Source organism: Balaenoptera physalus (genome assembly GCF_965194825.1).
Source record: "Balaenoptera physalus genome assembly, chromosome: 10".
Classification (NCBI taxonomy): domain Eukaryota; kingdom Metazoa; phylum Chordata; class Mammalia; order Artiodactyla; family Balaenopteridae; genus Balaenoptera; species Balaenoptera physalus.
The window spans coordinates 55,598,412-55,619,148 of record NC_138889.1 but is presented as its reverse complement, the minus strand read 5'-3'; the positions used below and the strand labels follow the sequence as shown (position 1 = coordinate 55,619,148).

At 37.0% G+C, this 20,737-nt stretch overlaps 1 long non-coding RNA gene across 1 annotated transcript; it reads right to left on the bottom strand.

Annotated features, from left to right (window-relative positions):
- Positions 1-12,355: 12,355 nt before the first annotated feature.
- Positions 12,356-16,748, bottom strand: LOC309636786. The gene is made up of 2 exons (XR_014250229.1): positions 16,597-16,748; positions 12,356-16,267 (listed from the first exon to the last, which is right to left on the bottom strand). It is a non-coding gene; the product is annotated as an uncharacterized lncRNA (long non-coding RNA).
- Positions 16,749-20,737: the final 3,989 nt, after the last annotated feature.

Here is a 20,737-nt window from a genome sequence, read left to right as displayed (position 1 = left end):
AATTTAACCAGGGAGGTGAAAGATGTGTACACTGAAAGCTATAGACACTGAGGAAAGAAATTGAAGAAGACACAGAAATGGAAAGCTATTTTGTGCTTATGGATTGGAAGAATTAATATTGTAAACTATTATAAGTATTCACCCAAAGGAACCTAAAATTCAATGCAATCCCTATCTAAATGACACTGTATATTTCACAGATCTGGAACAAATAATTGTAAAATTTGTATGGAACCATAAAAGACCCTAAATAGCCAAAGCAATATTGAGAAAGAAGAACAGATCTAGAGGTAACACACTTCCTGATTTCAAACTGTACAACAAAGCTACAGTAATCAAAACAGTATGGTGTTGGCACAAAAACAGACATATGGATCAATGGAACAGAACTGAAAGCACAGAAATAAACCCACAGCTTTATGGAAAATTAATCTATGAAAAAATACACAATGAAATATGTGTATTTCAAAGACTACACAATGGAGAAAGGACAGTCTCTTCAGTAAACGGTGCTGGGAAACCCAGACAGGCACATGCAGAAGAATGAAACTAGAACACTATCTTACATCATATACAAAAATTAACTCAAAATGGATTAAAGACTTGAATGTAAGAGCTGAACCACAAAATTACTAGAAGAAAATATAGGCAATATCCTTATTAGCATTGGCCTCAGCAATGCTTTTGTGGATCTGACTCCAAAGGCAATGGAAACAAAAGCAACAAGAAATGGGGTTAAATCAAACCAAAAACTTATGCACAGTGAAGGAAACCATCAACAAAATGAGAAGGAAATAAATGGGAGAAATATTTGTAAATCATATATCCAAAAAGGTGTTAAAATCCAAAATACATAAAGAACCTATACAACTCAACAACAACAATAGACAAATCCAATTAAAAAATGGGCAGATGATCTGAATATATATTTTCCCAAAGAAGTCATATACTGGCCAGCAGGCACATGAAAAGATGTTCAACATCACTCATTATCAGGGAAACAAATCAAAACCATAATCAGATATTGTACACAGTGATAAGATATCTTTGTACATAAAGAAACACCATGTTTATTCGATAGGCATGAAGAGTGGGTGTCTTTCCTGTAAAAACATACAATATACTTTCTATCCAGGCATTTTACTTAGATGGGTAGAAAAACTATTATGGAAAGGATCCTAATATATTTAGAGTAAGTGGGTTGTGAGAAATTTTTCTAAGAGAGAAAGATAGAGGTGGAGCTTACGGGTTACTTTTAGAGACTGATGATCTATTTTCTGGAGTCCTCTACCTGCTATAAACAATAATGGAAATTGTTATCTTGGCTCCTTAGTATTATAGAGCCATTAAAAGAAAGCCACTGGAGATAGGTGTGTTGACTGCAAAAGATCACAAGGGAACTTTCTGGTGTGATAGAAATGTCCTGTATCTTGGTAGGACTGGAGGTTACATGGGTACATGCATTAGTCAAAAATGGCTGGACTATGCACTTAAGCTCTATGTAAATTATACTTCAATAAAAATACAAATTAAAAATTTAAAGGGAAGCTAGCATAGGGAAAGAATTCTTGCTAATTTCTCAAGATCCTTGCTTGTACTTAATTTAGACCCTCTGTCTCACACTCTGTGGAGGTGACTCAAGAAGACTGAAAATTAATCTGTTGCTTACTCTGAGCAACAGCCCAACATCTTGTGCTATGTCCATATCCCACTGTTGAGATGACAGAATAATGGGATTACTGTGTGCATGTGTGTGTGTGTGTTTGTTAGCATTGTGCATATGTGTGTGTATGTGTCTCATTCCTTCTTTAAGCCACCGTTTCTCCATTTGCAGAAAGGGAATAATAATATTCGCTCTATCTCACTCATAGACCTGTGGTTTGGTTCAGTGATACAACATATTTGAAGAAGCTTCAAAAACTCTTAGCACTCATGAACTATCTGTGTCCAAATCATTTTTTCTGTATGTGTGGGGGTTATGTAAGTAGGGAGGCAAGTGCTCCTGGATTGTCTATTAACTTTTCTTTGCTCAAAGTTCCCAGGGTTTATATTTTTCAGCTAATGCCCCAGCAGATAATGCCATTTCTGGGTGCTTATTCTTTCATCAGAATCAATCAAAAGTAGGTGCTCTGTTGTCTCCTGAGGATATATTTACTGAGTGCCTACAATATGCTATTTCCCATAGAGACTCTGGAGATCTGGATCTAATTTTGTCTGGGTTAATGATGCAGCCTGGTTCCTGAGGCAACTAGGCTAAAGGCCAACTCTACTAAGAACTGTGTGGCCATTTTCCTCTGACCCCAAATCTGTTTTCTGCACTAAGCTTGTGCCTCCATCCTCAATAAGCTGGATGAGCTTCTCGCCTATGGAGATTGAAATAAGAGCATTTGTCTTCCGAAGGTGATCTCAGTCGGTTGAAGTGGGTGGGCTGATACTTTTTAAGCAAATGAAGCACTTGGGTCTTCCCCTAGTGCTCTAGAAGTGTTTGAATTGCTAGGGTTGGGGAGTTGAGATTGAAATATTATGTCCAATGACAACTTTTCCTCCATGAAGATTTTCTCTAAAAAATGTTCTTTTGCATAAGCAACCACAGGTGTTTCAGTTCAACTTGGAAATGTACTCTTAACGGTAATTAGAAGACAGTGAAATAATGATGGGAAATATCAAAGAGAGGCAACATAGGGTAAGAGTAGGTGTGTGTGTGTGTGTGTGTGGTGTGTGTGTATTTTGTAATAAAGTCTTTGGCGAGATAAAGGAAGCAGGACCATATGTGAGCCAAGGAAGGCCTGGTAAGACATAGGAAAGAAAGGCTAAGAACATAAGCTTTGAGTTGAACTTCTCAGTAGCTAAGCTCAGACACAATCCTTGTCTTCTGAATTATGCCTGGCTACTTACCAATCACTCAGAACTTTGTTCAACCTAAGTGTTCATAGTTCCTAGATATTTTGAAACAATTGTAAGAAGAGACATTCAAATATTTTAGTCACAAAAACAGAAAGACAGAAGTCCAAGTCAAGGAGGCAGAGTAGGAAGAATTTGAGCTTACCTCCTCCTATGGACATACTAAAACTACAACTACATATAGAACAACTATCTTTGAGAACAGCATGAAGATAAGCAGAGTGGATTTACTACAACTAAGAATATAAAGAAAAGGCCACATTGAGATAGAAAGAAACAGCAGAGACGTGGTACAGTTAGAATCCATACCTCTGGTGCAGTGACCCACAAGTGGGAGGGAAACCAAAATATCAGAGGTATCCCTGAAGAGCAAAGGGTCTCACCTCCCATGTTAGGCTCCCCAGCCCAGGGGACCTGTACTTGGAAGACAATCCTCCATAAAATCTGGCTTTGACAGCCAGTAAGGCTTTCATACAGGAGAGCCAGAGGGCTGTGGAAAACCAAAATTTAAATTCTTGAAGGGTTTGCACTCACACAAACTAACTTGCTCCAAGTTCTAGCACAGAGGCAGCAGCTAAAAAAGTGCCTGGGTCATATTAGAAGGAGATTCATTGATTAACTTTAGGGCATGTGCTGGAGGGGCAGGGATCTGGTGGCACTTTCTCTGGGGATGAAAAAGCTGGCAGACACTCTTTCTCTCTTTTAACTTTCCTTACACCTAACTGGCCTGGCACTGGCTGGCACCATTTCTGTCACTCTCCAACAACCTAGCTAAGACTGTACATCTCACACGAATGTTCCCATGAAGACCAACCATGCCCAACCTGAATGACCTGTCCTCCTCCTGCAAAATGGCCCCCAACTTGCCCTACTCAAGAAGCCACCCCAACTGGGGCCAACACTACATTCCAGCAGGCCTGAAGTAGTTACAGCTGGGTCTTGCAGCTAGTCATGCTAGAGGACAGCCCCACCACATCAGCAGACCCAAAGCAGTCAAAGCGGGACCTGTCAGTCAGCCAGGTCAAGCACCAGTCCTACTCACTAGCATACCCACAACAGTCGCAAATGAGATCCCAGCTAGTCGTCCTGGGGGCCAAATTCACCCACCAGTGTACTCTCAGCAACTGCTCTCCAACCACAACAGAAGGGCACATGCAGTCCACATAGGGGATACCCCTGGAGCATCTGGCTCTAGTGACCAGAGGGAATTGTTCCACGGGGTCCCACAGAATACCTTCCACATAAGGCCACCTTTTCAAGAATGGGAGACATAGCTGATATATCTAATACACAGAGAGTGAAAAGACAAAGGTATACCTTTCAAACAAAAGAACAAGACAAAACCTCAAAAAAAAAAAGAACTAAATGAAACAGATGTAAACAATTTACCAGATAAAGTGTTCAAATAATAGTCATAAAAATGCTCACTGAACTTGGGATAGAATGGATTAACTCAGTGAGAACTTCAACAGACACAAAAATTGTTAAAAAACCAACCAGAGCTGAAGAATACAATAATTGAAAAATCTGCTAGAGGGAATCAATAGCAGATTAGATAATGCAGAAGAATGGATCAGCAATCTGGAAGACATTGTAGTGGAAATCACCCAATCAGAACAGCAAAAAGAGAAAACTTTTTAAAAATGAGGATAAGTTAAGAGACATTTGGGACAATATCAAGCACACTAATATTAATGTTATAGGGATCTCAGAAGGATAAGAGAGAGAAAAGACAGAAAATGTATTTGAAGAAATAATGGCTGAAAACTTCCCTAACCTGGAGAAGGAAACAGACATCCAAGTCCAGAAAGGACAGATGAAAACAGAACCACAACAAGACAGGTTAGAGTTAAAATATCAAAAGATAAAGCTAGAAAGATAGTCTTAAAAGCAGCCAAAGAAAAACAACTTGTTACATACAATGGAACCTACACAAGACTATCAGCTGACTTTTCAACAGAAACTTTACAGGCAAGAAGGGAATGGTCTGATTTATTAAAAGTACTGAAAGGAAAAAAAAAAATCTTATACCAAGAATATGCCCCGGCAAGGTTATCTTTAAGAATTGAAGGAGAAATAAAGAGTTTTTCTGACAAACCAAAGCTAAGAGAGTTCATCACCATTAAACTGGCCTTACAAGAAACGTTAAAGGGACTCCATTAAACAGAAGAGAAAAGGCCATAACTAGAAACAAGAATATTATGAAAGAAAAAACCTTACCGGTGAAGGCAAACATAGTAAAGTAGTAGATCAAGCACCTATAAATCTAGTATGAAGTTTAAAGACAAAAATAGTAAAATAAGCTATATCTTATTTAACAAAGGGATAGATTGGGAGTTGGGACTGACATATACATATTGCTATATTTAAAATAGATAACTAACAAGGACCTACTGTACAGCACAGGGAACTCTGCTCAATATTTTGTAATAACCTAAATGGGAAAAGAATTTGAAAAAGAACAGATACATGTATATGTATAACTGAATCACTTTGCTGTACACCTGAAACAAACACAACATTGTTTTTTTTTGTTTTTTTTTTTTTTCACACACACTGTATTTTATTTTTACAAGAGATAAATAGACTGACACCAAGCATTGTACATGGATGACCACAACAAAAGCAACAATGATTGCCATTACCAAACATGAAACACACTCATACAAACACAACATTGTTAATCAACTATATTCCAATATAAAATAATAAATAAATAAATAAATAATAAAATAATTACTTAAGCAATACAAAAAAATTTTTAAAAAGATGTAAAATATGACATTAACAGCACAACCTTTTGGAGAGAGGAGAGTAAAAATATAGCGCTTTTAGAATGCACTTGAACTCAAGCAACCATCAATATAAAATTGACTGCTCTATACATGTTACTATATATGAACTTCATGGTAGCCACCCGCCAAAAATCTACAACAGATATACAAAAATAAAGAGAAAGGAATACAAACATAACACTAAAGAAAGTCATTAAACTGCAAAGAAAGAGAACAAGAGAAGAATAAAGGGACAGATAAGATCTACAAAAACCAGAAAACAATGAGCAAAATGGCAACAAGTACATACCTATTACTAATTAAGTGTGAATGGATTAACAGCTTCGATCAAGACAGAGTGGTGGCTGAATGGATAAAAAAACAAGACTCATATATATGTTGCCTACAAGAGACTCACTTTAGATCTAAAGACACACAGACTTAAAGTAAAGGGATGGAAAAAAGATATTCCACTCGAATGTAAACAAAAGGAAAGCTTAGGTGGCAATACTTATATCAGACAACACAGACACAAATGAAAGTGGGACCACATCGTTCCAAAGTCTGTGGGACACAGCAAAAACAGTTCTAAGAGGGAAGTTTTTAGCTTTCCAGGCCTACCTCAGGAAACAAGAAAAATCTCAAATAAACAATTTAACCTTACACCTAAAGGAACTGGGAAAGGAAGAATAAAACCCAAAGTTAGTAGAAGGAAGGAAACAAGAAAGATCAGAGCAGAAATAAATAAAATAGAGACTGAAGAAACAATGGAAAAGATCAATGAAACTAAGAGTTGTTATTCGGCAAAGAAACAAAATTGACAAACATTTAGCCAAGCTCATCAAGAAGAAGATAGGGCCCAAATAAATAAGATCAGAAATGAAAGAGGAGGAGTTACAACCAACACCACAGAAATACAAAACATTGTAAGATAATACTACAAACAGTTATACACCAACAAATGGACAATCTAGAAGATATGGACAAATTTCTAGAAATACAGAATTTTCCAAGACTGCATCAGGAAGAAATGGAAAATCTGAACATAACTGAGTTTGAATCAGTAATAAAAGAAATCCCAACAAAAAGTCCAGGACTGGACATCTTCACAGGGGAATTCTAAACATTTAAAGAAGAGTCAATACCTATCCTTTTCAAACTACTCCAAAAAATTGAAGAGGAATGATTTCAAACTCATTCTACAAGGCCAGTATTATCCTGATACCAAAACCAGACAAAAATTTAAAAAATATTACAGGCCAATATCCCAGATGAACACAGATGCAAAAAATCCTCAATAAAATAATAGCATACTGAATTCAACAATACATTAAAGGGATCATACACCATAATCAAGTGGCATTTATTCTAGGGATACCAGGATGATTCAACATCCTGAAATCAATCAGTATCATACACCACATGAACAAAACAAAAGATAAAAATCATATGATCATATTAATAGATGTAGAAAAAGCATTTGACAAAATTAAACACCCATTTATAACAAAAACTCTGAACAAAATGGGTATTGAAAGACCATATCTCAATACAATAAAGGCAATATATGACAAACACACAGGTAACATGGAAAGATAAGCTACTTCATGGGTTGGAAAGATAAATATTGTTAAAATGACCACAATGCCAAAAGCAATCTACAGATTCAATGCCCATGACATTTTTGATAGGACTGGAACAAGTAATCCTAAAATTTGTATGGAACCACAAAAGACCTGAAATAGCCAAAGCAATCCTAAGAAAGAACAAAGAACAAACTTGGAAGTACCACACTCCTCACTTTCAAACTATATGACAAATCTATAGTAATCAAAACATATGGTGCTGACACAAAAACACACACAGAGATCAATGTAACAGAAGAGGGAGATCAGAGATAAAACCACACTTATACAGTCAGTTAATTTATTATAGGCAAACCAAAAATATGTAGTGGGGAAGAGACAGTCTCTTCAATAAATCATTTTGGGAAAACTGGAACAGCTATAGTCAAAAGAATGAAACTGGACTACTTTCTTATACCACATACAAAAATAAACTCAAAATGTATTAAAAACATAAATGTAAAATTTGAAACCATAAAATCCCTAGAAGAAAACTTAGGCAGTATGCTCTTTGATATTTATCTTAGCAATACTCTTTTAGATCTGTCTCCTCAGGTAAGGGCTACAAAAGCAAAAATAAAGAAATGGGACTGCCATAAACTAAAAAGTTTTGCACAGCAAAGGAAGCCATCAGCAAAATGAAAAGGCAATCTACTGAATGGGAGAATGTACTGGCAAATCATATACTCAATAATGGGTTAATATCCAAAATATGTAAAAAACTTACACAACTCATTATCATAAATACAAACAATTCAATTAAAAAATGGGGATATATAGATAGTCAACAGATACATGAAAAGATGCTGAATATCACTAATCATCAGGGAAATACAAATCAAAACCACAATGAGATATCACCTCACATCAGTCAAAATGATTACAAAAACACAGAAAGTAACTATTGTTGGCGAGGACATGGAGAAAAGGGAACCCTCCCACACTGCTAGTGGGAATGCAAATTGGCAGAGCTACTATGGAAAACAGTATGGAGATGCCTCAAAAAATTAAAAAATAGAACTATCATTTGATACAGCAACTCCTCTTCTGGGTATTTACCCCAAGAACATGAAAACACTACTTCAAAAAAGATATATGCACCCCTTTGTTCATTGCAGTGTTATTACATTAGCTAAGATATGGAAGCAACCTAAATGTCCATTGATACATGAATGGACAAAAAAGAGGTGTTATGTACACACAATTGAATATTACTCAGCCATGGAAAAGAATGAAATCTGTCCATTTGCAACAACATGAATGGACCTAGAAAACATTATACTGAGTGCAATAAGTCAGACAGAGAAAGACAAATACTAATTGATTTCGCTTATATGTGGAATCTCAAAAAAATAAATAAAATAAACAGAACAGAATAGAAACAGATCCATAGATACAGAGAACCAACTTGTGGCCATCAGAGGAGAGGGGAGTGGAGGTTTGGGCAAAATAGGTGAAGGGGATTAAGAGGTACAAACTTCCTATATAAAAGGAATGTCATGGGAATAAAATATACAGCATAGGAAATAGTAATATTGCAATAAGTTTGTATGATGACAGTTACTAGACTTGTGCTGATCAGTTCTTAATGTATATGTGTTGAATCACTATGTTGTTCACCTGAAACTTATATAATATTGTATGTCAACTGTACTTCAATTAAAAAAACCCAGAAGACATATTTACGTGGAGAAAAAACACAGAAACAAATGCCTCTTGCTCTGCATAATGTCCACAAAAACAAATAATGAGGCTATCCTAGAAACCACAGGGGAGTAAAACTCTGAACACTTTGAAGAGGTAATAAATGAAAATTAATTGCACAGAAGCCATTATGCCTAATTTAAGATGCATAAAATATCATCAGTGTTACCTCTATTGAGTGGTCTGTCATTACTGTTTTATTTCAGTAAACGTAAAAATAAAGTCTTTCATAGGTTTTCCTCCTGATCTCCTTCCCACTAAGTTTTTATTTTTCATAGTATCTTAAGTTCTTGTAATAGGAACCACCCTCCTAGTTGTTTTTCAGAAACCTATTCATAATGGTTATACTATATTATAAAAATATATGTTGTTCTTGTTATTATTATTTTTATAACAGAATTAATAATTAATTATTGTGATAAATATGAAAGGAATTACAGTTTATAACCTCCCTGGGCCTTAGTTTCCTTATCTTTGAAATCTGTTCATACGAGGGAAGTTATTAAAGCCTCTTTCCCTGATAATTTCCCAGTCTATTCCCATAGATCTAAGCACAAGGAGGCAACTTTAGTGACAAAGGCCTCCAGTTCTTTCTGGTAAATTCTTAAGATTAAGTTTATATCTAGAAAGTATGAAATCATTTGAAAAAAAAAACATTGGTAAGAAAACAGAAAAAGTAATCATATTTTTATGTCACTTGTTTGCTTTCCTTTTTTAAAAAAATCAATCAGTTCTGAATTCCTTATCGAGACATTCAAGACCTCTATGATATTCCTCTAAATTACCTTTCCAACCCACTTCTATCTGTTCATCTTGCAACTGGCAGCCAGAGCACCTATTCCAGTAATACGCTAAGGACTGTCCCCCATCATGTACTTGCTCATTCTTTTCTACCATTCAGGAAATCCCTTCTTCTATTTGCTTATAGAAGCTGTACTCTTCCTTCATGGTCAGAGCTCAAATGCCCACTTTCTTGGATTTTTATAACTAGAACAAGACCTCCTTTTCTTTCATTCTCCAAACATATTATCTATCTTGGAAGCACGGTCTATTAACACTGAAATACTTATTCCCTTCTTTTTTATGTTAAAATTAAAATATCATCTGATTTTCTTCTCCTTAGGTTAAGAGCTCCTTGAGGGAAAAATTAGGTCTTGTTCATATTTAAACCTCATACAAGTGGTTAGCAAAATGCATTTTTAATGTCCTAAAAAGAGTACCAAAGTAAGGGTCCGAAATATTGAGTTCCAGTTTTGAGCCCTTTAACAACTATGTGGCTATAGACATATTATTTAAACTCTATTAACCTCAATTATCTTGTGTAATATGAGGATAAAAACATCTACTCCACATGGAGGATTAAATGCTAAAGGGCTTTTAAAACTCTAAAATACTATATTACTTCAAGAATGAAAGTTATTAATGTTGTTCTTATAACTTTACTATTATGGTAGTCACTCAAAGACTATTAAATGTGTCTAAAAGAATGAAGGAGCAAAAGTAAGTAGATAATAAATGTCATATTTGAATTCAGTTAGAATGGAATGGCTACACACATTTATTTTCTTTCTCTCCTAAAACTCTATTAAAATAAAATTAAAGGCATTTTTTAGTAGTTAAAAAAGCAATATTACAAAGAGAATAAAGAGGGCATAAGAGTAGACAAGAGATTTCTACAAACTTTAAAAAATTTGGAAGTAGATGGGGAGGTAATACATGGCATAGCTGAGCAGGAGTTAAAACGACTTCTGAACCTGAAGAGGGATATACCAAGGAGGATGCAGCAGAGCCCCACTAGGATCCCAAGAAAGACTTGTAGCTTGTAACACCTAGGAAGGTGTCAATGGAGAAAGGAATAGGAATAAGAGTGTTGTTAAAACTGGTGTGCAAAGCAGTTATTTTTCATATTTCCTTCTGTCTTCTGTACTTCTGTGACCAGGGTTTATTTCCTCTCCCCCTCCCTTCTCTTGCCATGACTCCACCTCCATGAGACTAGAACTTTATATTCTAGGGAAATAAATCCTGGGGGCTCTGGAATCATGCACACCAGGCATAGAGGAGAATGAAGGTGAGGTGTGGGGCCAAAAATTTAGGGAGATGAAGCGAGAGTCTGTGTTTTCAATTGTAGAGCCCCAGTGTTCTTCCATTTGCTACTCCTAAATGCAAGGAAAACAGGTGGATCTCTCCAAAGCTAGAGGCTGGAGGATTTCTGTCTATAACAAATAAAAGAGAAAACCCAGGAGTAAAACATATAGAGAATCACATATGGAGGTTCTGCAATGAGATGTTTGCCATCTCATTTCTCTAACATGGAACCCAAGAGTCAAAGCCAACTCTGACACACTTCCCTTTCCCCTACCCAGAAAGTCTTCAATCTGCCTATTAGTGTCTCATAATTAAATGTGAAGGAACATATACTGAAGGAAGGAATGCTTTAAATATGGAGAGAGAGAGAGGGAAGGAAAACCCAAAGGAACAGAAGCTGGAGAAAATTCCAAATAAGAGAGAGAAAAGATAATAATGAACTCTTGAAACAAGTAGAGGATGTGGTTTTTTTAAAACAGTACAACTGGAGATAAAGAAAAATTTCTGGAACATAGCAGGCACCCAATACTTGTTAAACAAATGAATGACTAAATAAAAATTGTGTTCATAGGATCCCAGGTTGAGCTCTATCTCCCCAGCTTGCTAGCTCTCTGACCTCAAACAAGTCATTTATATTGGCAAATGTGAGTAAAAGGTCTTAAGTGCTATGAGGTTACATAAGATTAAAATAATAATGACAAAGTCCTAATAGCAGGTAATATTTAGTGAGCATTTATTATGTGCCAAGCAAAGTTGCAAGTGTTTTGAAAGTATTAACTCATTTAGTCTAAAATACATTTTGAATTATAAATAGTCTGCCTGTGTAGACAATGATTAGAGCTCCTTGCCCAACGTATTTCCCACTGCAGTAGAACTCAGTCTTGGGCATATTTGGTTTCAATTTCTAGTACTTCTTTGGAAGCAGATGAAAAGGTTCAAATGACTTAGACCAAGACTAAGAGTCAGAGCTCTTATCCTGCCACTCTGGGAAAAATGGCACTGGAGAATAGAGGAAGTGATGGGGGGATCACATTTCTTATAATGGGTAGCTCTATCTGCCTTAAGAAAGAGAGAAAATTAGTATTCTCCTAATAGACAGAATGTCACAGAAAAGTTCAACCTTCTTCATAATACTGTAATTAGTATTTCATATACTATAATTTTAGTCTTGATGAGATAAGCACTTTCTGAAGAAATTTCAATATCTATATTGCTAGTGCTAGCAAAAAAAAGCAATTTAAAATGACACATTTTAATACATAATAGTTTCCCCAACCTTTTGATGTAGCAGCATGAATATTAAATTCTACGGGAGAGAAGGAGGTTTGAGGTTCCCTCAAGGGGTTGGTGCCTTTATAACGAACACGACATGTGTCTGCTGAATGGAGCCAACCTCAGCCCCCTGGGTCTTTTGCTGATCAGGCTGGTAAGAAAGTTCCCTTAAGGTAATCTCACCATAATTCAAACAGATTCAACCACAGGACATGCTAGGAATGGCTTGTAGGGAAGCAGGAGGAAGGACACTAATAATTTTGCATCACCTACCATGTGCTAGGCATTATACTCTATAAACAGTATGTCATTAATCCCCATTCCATAGATGAGAAAACCGATGCTGAAAAGGGTGAACTCACTACTTACTGCATATGTAAGACCAGAAGGTATTTGAATCCAGATCTACCTGATTAGAAAATCCATGTTCTGAACATTGCAATAGCCTGCTTCTGTGAAACAGGTTGTTTAATCTTATAATCCCTTATTCTATGATTGGATTCCCTAGCTACATACACTGAAGGTAAATCACTGAAGGAAAAAAAAAGTGGATATCAAAAATTTCCAGTATTATTTAAATAGCACTGAGAGGGACACATACTCACTGAAAATACCCTAGCTGCGGTTGAAATAAAGAAATGCTATCGTTTGGCTTGTTATCTTTTCCGTGACCACTGGCTTAAGACTGCCTGCTGGTGTCATGACAGAGTAGTTTGTGATTACAAATGCTCATAAACATCCTCAAGGCATACCTCCTCTGAAAAGGGAAATACAATGATAGTGCGTTGGTATTATGGTACCTTCCTGTGAATTTCAACAGACAACTTTGATCATTTTCCAAACAGCTGTAAGAGGTGTACAGATTGAGGCATCTACTGGGAATTGCAGGTTGGGGGTAATTAAATTGGGTTCTCTCTCCTTGGATGGTGCTGTTGGCCAGTGCTAATGATTACCATCACTGCAGGGAGAGCACAAATGTCACTACTATTATTATTGAGAGAATGAAGAGGAACAAGAGAGATGAGATGAAGGGAAAGTGGAGATGGGAGGGGCATGAGGGAGAGAAGAAGACAGGATATTTACGTTAGCTATCATGTCTTCTTCATTTATGTGCCCTAGCATGGAACAGAGTTGCTGGCAAATAATTGATCCTCAGTAAAGAATTATCAAATGCATGGAAGAAGTGATGGCTGTATGGATGGCAAAAAATTCTAAAAATTAAGAACAACCCACATATCTTAGTCTGCTATGGCTGCCATAAGAAAATATCACAGACTGGATGGCTTAAATGACAGAAATTTATTTTGTCTCAGTCTGGAAGCTGAAGTCCAAGATCAAGGTGTTGACAGGGTTGGTTTCCCCTGAGGCCTCTCTCCTTGGCTTGCAAATGGCTGCCTTCTCACTGTGTCCACAGATAGTCTTTTTTTTCTGTGTATGGACATGCCTGGTGTCTCTTCCTCTTCTTATAAGGACACTAGTTCTATTGGATTAGGGACTCACCATATGACCTTATTTTATCTTATTTACCTCCTTAAAGGCCCCATCTCCAAATATAGTCACATCAGGAGTTATAGATTCAACATATGAATTTGGGGGGGACACAATTCTGTTTGTGACATCGTACCATTCAATTCTAATTTGAACGTTATGTTTATTGTGGATTATTTCCTGATTCTTACCATGAGAATTAACTCCCATAGCACATTACAAAATTCTATGCCTAGAACTCATCAGTTTGCTCTTTCTTTGGACATAGCAGAAATCTTCTAACTGGTCTCTTTGCCTTTGGTCTTACTCTCATTCTGTCTCTTTCATTCTGAATAGCTGTCTAAGTGAACTTACTAAAATGCTCATGGAATCATGTTACTCCTTAGCTTTACACTTATCAATGAGCTTATGAATATAAGTACAACTCCTTGGAATGAGTCTAAATTCTCTGTACAATCTGAGACCCTGCCTATGGAATGAGCTTCATCTTTTATATCTCTTATCATAAATTACCCACTGCCCACTCTGTACCACAGGAACCTCTGCTGTTTCAGATATCCAAGCCATAGCATGTTGTCCTTGCTGCCTGCAGATCCCTGGGCCAGAGTTCTACCCATCTCACTGTACTGACCCATGGTCATGCACATATATGCACTCCTCTGCCCTCTCCAGGGTTAAAGAATACCCTGACCCCTCCACTCAAACTCCCCTTGTTCTTCTCTTTGTGTTTTAAAATTTTCATTCTTTTCAAAATGTGCTCTAGAGGGAAATCATAATAAGATGTATTAAGAAATAATCATACACATTAGAACACTGGAAGGGGAAGCTCCAATTGCTGTTAATCAAGTTATTAGATAAAAGTTAGTAGATAACAAATATAAACTCTGGAAAAAAATATCCTGAAAGCATATGAGAGCAAACAAAAGGAGTCAGAAACAAGGGTGGGTGTTTATGATTGAACTTTTTTTTTTTTTTTTTGTCTAAGACTAGGCTCCAGTTTGTATCACATCAAGTAGGTAAAACTCAGTTGTAAAACATGTGGTTTTAATGCCTTGAAGAACCAGTGGAGAGAGTTATTGTAATGAAAGGAGTGGAAAAAATTAAGTAGAGAAACCAAGAAAGGAGAAAGTCAAAGAAGGAGACTCTTAAGCTTTGCATATAAAAACTCTACCCAAATTTCTGGCTGCCCTCTGAACTATGAAGGTATAGGGTAGATCCCAGCTCCCAGATGAGGTAAACGAAGTAGAGATTACAGTTGATGCCTGCCACAGGAAAGCTAAAATTTGGAATTTGAGTTCAGTCAAGTTAACAGTCTGTTAAAGAAATAAATACACATCAAAGGAAGATAACAGAATCCAGCATTTCTACAATTTATGAACTACACTGTTTGAAGCACGATACTTGGGGGAAAAGATAAAAAAAAACTATATCCAGACAACAACAACTACATACTCTTTGAAATGAGGCTGAAAATAAAGACATAGCAGATAAATGACAACTGATAGGATTTGCTGCCAGCAGAACTATACTACAGGAAATGCTGAAGAGAGTTCTTCAAGAATGAAATGGAATTAAGACAGATGAAAAGGTCAGGAAAAAAAACCAAACTGGAAACGGTAAATATGTAGGTAAATAAAAACAGCTACATTTCCTTTAAAATACATATGACTGTTGAAAGAAAACATGGTAATATTAGGCTATGGAGTTTATAACATGCACACATGTAGTGCATAAGACAACTCTAGCACTCGCTAAGATATATGCTGTGCCCTAAAATAAGTCTCAATGAATTTGCATGTATTGAAGTCATATAGTATATATTGTCTCATCAAAATTGAATAAAATTAGAAATAAATAACAATAATACACCTGGAAAAATTCAAATGTTTGAAAATCAAGCAACATACTTTTAACGAATCCAAGAGTCAAATAAAATAATCATCTAGGGGAGTTCCCTGGTGGCCTAGTGGTTAGGATTCTGGGCTTTCACCACCAGGGTTGGGGGCCAGGTTCAATCCATGGTCAGGGTGCTGGGATCCTGCAAGCCGTGTGGCATAGCCAAAAAAAAAAAAAAATCATCTAGGAATAATTTCTTAATGAAAATATTTAAAGCCAAATCATAATGAAAATGCGTTAAACCCTTTCTGGGCGTTATGTCATTTTAGAGAGGCACTGTTTCAGGTGCATGATCTTGTTTTAGGGATATGTTATAGCATAGTGGTAATGACCATTGGATGTAGGACACTGCCTGCCTGAGTTCGAATCCCAGTTCCATCAACCACTATCTATACTGTGGTGTAAAACAAGTTGTTTAACTTGTTTGTACCTCTATTTTCTCAAAATAAAATGGAGTTCCATTCAAAAGTGTTGCTGAGAGAATTAAATGAGTTAATATGGGTAGAATGCTTAAAAGAGTGCCTGGAGGGCTTCCCTGGTGGCGCAGTGGTTGAGAGTCTGCCTGCCAATGCAGGGGACACGGGTTCGAGCCCTGGTCCGGGAAGATCCCACATGCTGCGGAGCAGCTAGGCCCGTGAGCCACAATTACTGAGCCTGCGCGTCTGGAGCCTGTGCTCCGCAACAAGAGAGGCCGTGATAGTGAGAGGCCCGCGCACCGCGATGAAGAGTGGCCCCCACTTGCCGCAACTAGAGAAAGCCCTCACACAGAAACGAAGACCCAACACAGCCAAAAATAAATAAATAAATAAATAAAATAAAATAAATAAATATATAAAATAAAAAAAGAGTGCCTGGAACACAGTAAGTATTTAACAAAAGTTAGTTATTATTATTATTATTTGTCCTCACTGCAACTTTAGAACATATTCAGAATAGGAATTGTGCTTGGTGTCTCAAGCACCTGCAATAGTAGCTGGCACATAATAGGCATTTGCTAAATAATTATTTTCGAACGATTAAAATGTCTTCTTTATTGTGTCTTTATCAGGGCTCAGGGATTATGCTGATCAATTTACATGCCTTATTTCACTGAGCCCTCATGACATGAGAGGTGATTACCCTTATGGTTCCCATCTTACAAATGGCAAAGCTGGGGAGAAGGGTGCAGGGGCTCATTCGAGGTCACACAAAACACAAGTGACAGCCCGAGCATCACACTTAGGGCCTTTGGACTTGGAATCCCATGCTCTTTCTCGCTTTCATGCAACTTAATAAATGGGTCTAAGACTCTAACTAACTCAAATTTTTACAGCTTTGAGAGTAAATTTTTAAACATTTAAAACCCCAGCAAAACTTACGATGATAAGGCTAAATCACCGCTTTCTGGTAGGGTGCCTTGGCGCAAATACCTCTGAGTTTACACCACCTGGAAACCAGGAGCAACCTGTGAAATCTAAGCCTCAGCGTCCCCCTCTGCCTGGCCACACTCTCAGTTAAGGGTCAGCCTGTCATGTGACTTCCTCCCAAAGTGCCACATGGGGGCAACATCCCCATCCTTGATGAAGCTGGTATAGGGACACTTTCTCAGCCAAAGCCCAGAGAGAGGAAAAGCGAAAGAAGTGTTCTCTTCTGCTTCCTACCACACTCTGGGGCAGAAAGGAGCAGTCTTTTCTTTTACCTCCTTTATCTCATACCCAACTCTGGTCACAGGTGGAAAGAATATTCACTATGGCGGACAACAGTTGGGTCCTCCACATTCAGCTTTTGCTACGTTAAAGGAAACAAAGGTTTTGGAAGCTCTCCTCTCACAAAACCTAGCAAAATCCTGTTTTTGCACATTGGAGGCTGAAATTTTGCTCATTCTCTAGTTTCCTCATTCTTTCTTTCAACATTCTTCCACTATGAATCTTAAATTTTCACTAGGAAAATAGATATCTTTCTTTTATTAGGACAAACGCCATGCATTCAGAAAGGAAAAAGAGCACTACGGTAATTTTAAAAACATTCCTCTCAGTATAGAAGCTTGCTATAGGTGCCAAATGAATATGATAAAACACTATACACAGATATTTAAGTTTCACAAAAAGTCAAAATTATAAATTTAAAAAATCAGTAGCATTTTATACACCTTAAGTAATAATGAGCATTACAAAATGAATTTCTAGTTATCGTTCATTAATATCTAGAAATGTTTCAGGATTGTCTATAATTGTTCAAAGCAATTATAAATTTAACTTTTATCTTTTGTACATTACTTGCATCCAATGCGACAACTTTGTGTGTGTGTGTGTGAGTGTGTGTGTGTGTACATGAGGGTCCAGTCCTCTGTACAAATATTCAATGATTTGCTGGTTTTACAAATCAGACTCTTTAAGTTATTTTACTTTCCTAAATTAGGATGTGGAGTTACTCATGAATCATGCCTATTAATTAGAAATTCCTGTTATTGGTTAAAATTTTAAAACCATAATAAAATCAATAATTTATACTTGCTCTTTAGTATGTGCTAGGTACAGTGATATATTTCTTTGCTCTGTCAGCTGACAGGCCCCAGAAGCAACAATAGCCTAGTAGCAATGGCAAAGCCAGCACCTAGATGTTGGTTTCTAATACCATACTCCAATAAAAGGAACCAGGGCTCCTTGGAGAACTGGCTGATTCTAGGACTAGGACAGGAAATATATCAATACCAGATGAGCCTAGAGCATCTTACAGTGCCAAAAAGTAAAGAAGTGCTCAAAAACCAAACAAACCACACACATACACACACGGAAGACCAAATAAACCTCAATGATGGGTATACGTCAAAGGGATACAGGAGACAACTGAAAGACTTCCCAAAGGCCAAAGCTGGAACAATTTGAGCAAGGAAATAAATAGGGCAGTATTGGGTTATAACCCAAAATATAAAATTAATATCCATGAGACCATACTGATATATAAATGATTGACTAAATAAATGGGAGATAATAGGTAAATCTTCCATGCAGAAGAATGCCCAATAATTTACATAGATACTCATCCCTTAAAGTGGTAGAGCATCATTCCTCACTCTCTAGGTGTGAACTACATAGAGTGACTTTCTTTTAAAGAGTGAAGTATGGAAAGGGGGAGAAAAATAGTAACTTTACGGAGGTGAAACCCGGCAAATACCAGCTCCATTGAGGGGATCAGGACTAACATAACCAGTGATGAGTTATACTGATAGTATGTACCCTTGATAAGATGCGATGTGATGTGAATGGTACTTTACATGTGTGGTCTTCCCTCTCCCTCCCCAAACCTATTCACCCAGTCTAATTGTGAAAAAAAAATCACACAAATCCCACTTGAGGGATTTTCTACAAAATCCCTGACCAGTCATCCTCAAAACTGTCAAGCTTATCTAAAGCAAGGAGTCTGAGGGGCTGTCACAACCAAGAGGAGCCTAAGGGGACATGCCCTTTAAATGCAAGGTGGTATCTTAGATGGGATCCTGTGACAGTAAAAGAACAGTAGGGAAAAACTGAGGAAGTCGCAATAAAAAACGGATGTCAGTTAAAACTAATGTATCAAGATTGGTTTGTGAATTGTGACAAAAAAACCCACATTGGTATAAGATGTTGATAATGGAGGAAACTACGTGTGGAGTATGTGGGGGTATACAGGAAATCTCTGTGCTATCTTCACAATAATTATGTAAAAATAAAAGTGCTCTAAAGGTAAAAAGTTCATTTAAAACATGCTCCTTCTCTGTTACCAAACATACCATTCGTATTTGTAAACTTAGACAAATCTACTATCCTAGAAGGTAGAATTCCCTGCCCCACTCATTTATCCATTTATTGAGAAGGCATGTCATAAGGAAAAGAACATCTTTGCCCAGAGACGAGGTCCCTTCCCTCATTGACTTCTTCTCTAGGGAACTGTGGCTCCACACATCACTGAAGTCATGTAGACATTGTGAGACATGCAAAGGTACGTGAGATCATTTACCTTTGTCATAAGACCCAGCATTACCAAGGAAGCAAGGACTGTGCCATGCAAGCCAGCATGACCTCATGTACCCATCGTGCCCCTTGCTTGCTGAGTCTTGTCCCCATGCAGTCCTATCCCATCCTCATACGTGCATATGCCCGCTTGCCCAGCATTTCGCTTGGCCCATCATGGGGAGGACAAGATCCTGGGCATGGCTGTTGAAGCCTCTGGTGCCTCTCTTGTCCACAGTTCAGTGTCATCATTCAGAGGTCCCATTCCGAACTCTGCAGCTTAATTTATAGACACTTATTGCTATCGCTACCATTGGTTCATCCTTTATCACTTTCTAATTAGTCCATAAAGCTTTTTACTCTAGAATTAGAGTTTTTTGTTTTTCCCACAAAGTTCCCCTTTTTTCTCTTACAAGAAACTCTTTCAAAAGCCTTTAACAAGGTATAGGCAACATGGATTATAGGTGATAAAGGTCAAATTTAGAGAGTCAGGTACGACAAAATTAGGTAGATACAGAGGCCAAAAATGGGATTTTGTTTATGATTAAATTAAGGGTCATATTCTAAGATCATCTACAAGATTTTAAGATATCCCATTTCTCCTAAATGCAGAAAACAAGCTGTCATGCCAGACTACAAAACATATTATTTTTGTCTTATTTTATTTTTGTTTTGGAGGAGTAACACACTCTTGTACAATAAAATGTTGTTTTAAAAATGCTACTTTCTTGTATTGCTGCTCAAATGAATGCTTCCACCTCATCTTGACAGAATAAAGAGTTCCTTTGTATATATGTGTGTTGGCTTCTCCAGGGAAAAATATAATACACAGTATTTTTTTTACTAATAAGATGTAAGTGGTAACTTTCTTCTTTCCACTTCTTGTTTTTCATGGTGATATCCACTGATATTTACCCTTTAGTTAGTATTGTATGTAAGTAGGATAAATTACAGTGTGGGGTGTCAGATGAGAGAGTACAGTTTTAGAAAGAGTTTGCATTTGTCAGTAGCCCAGAGATGGGCT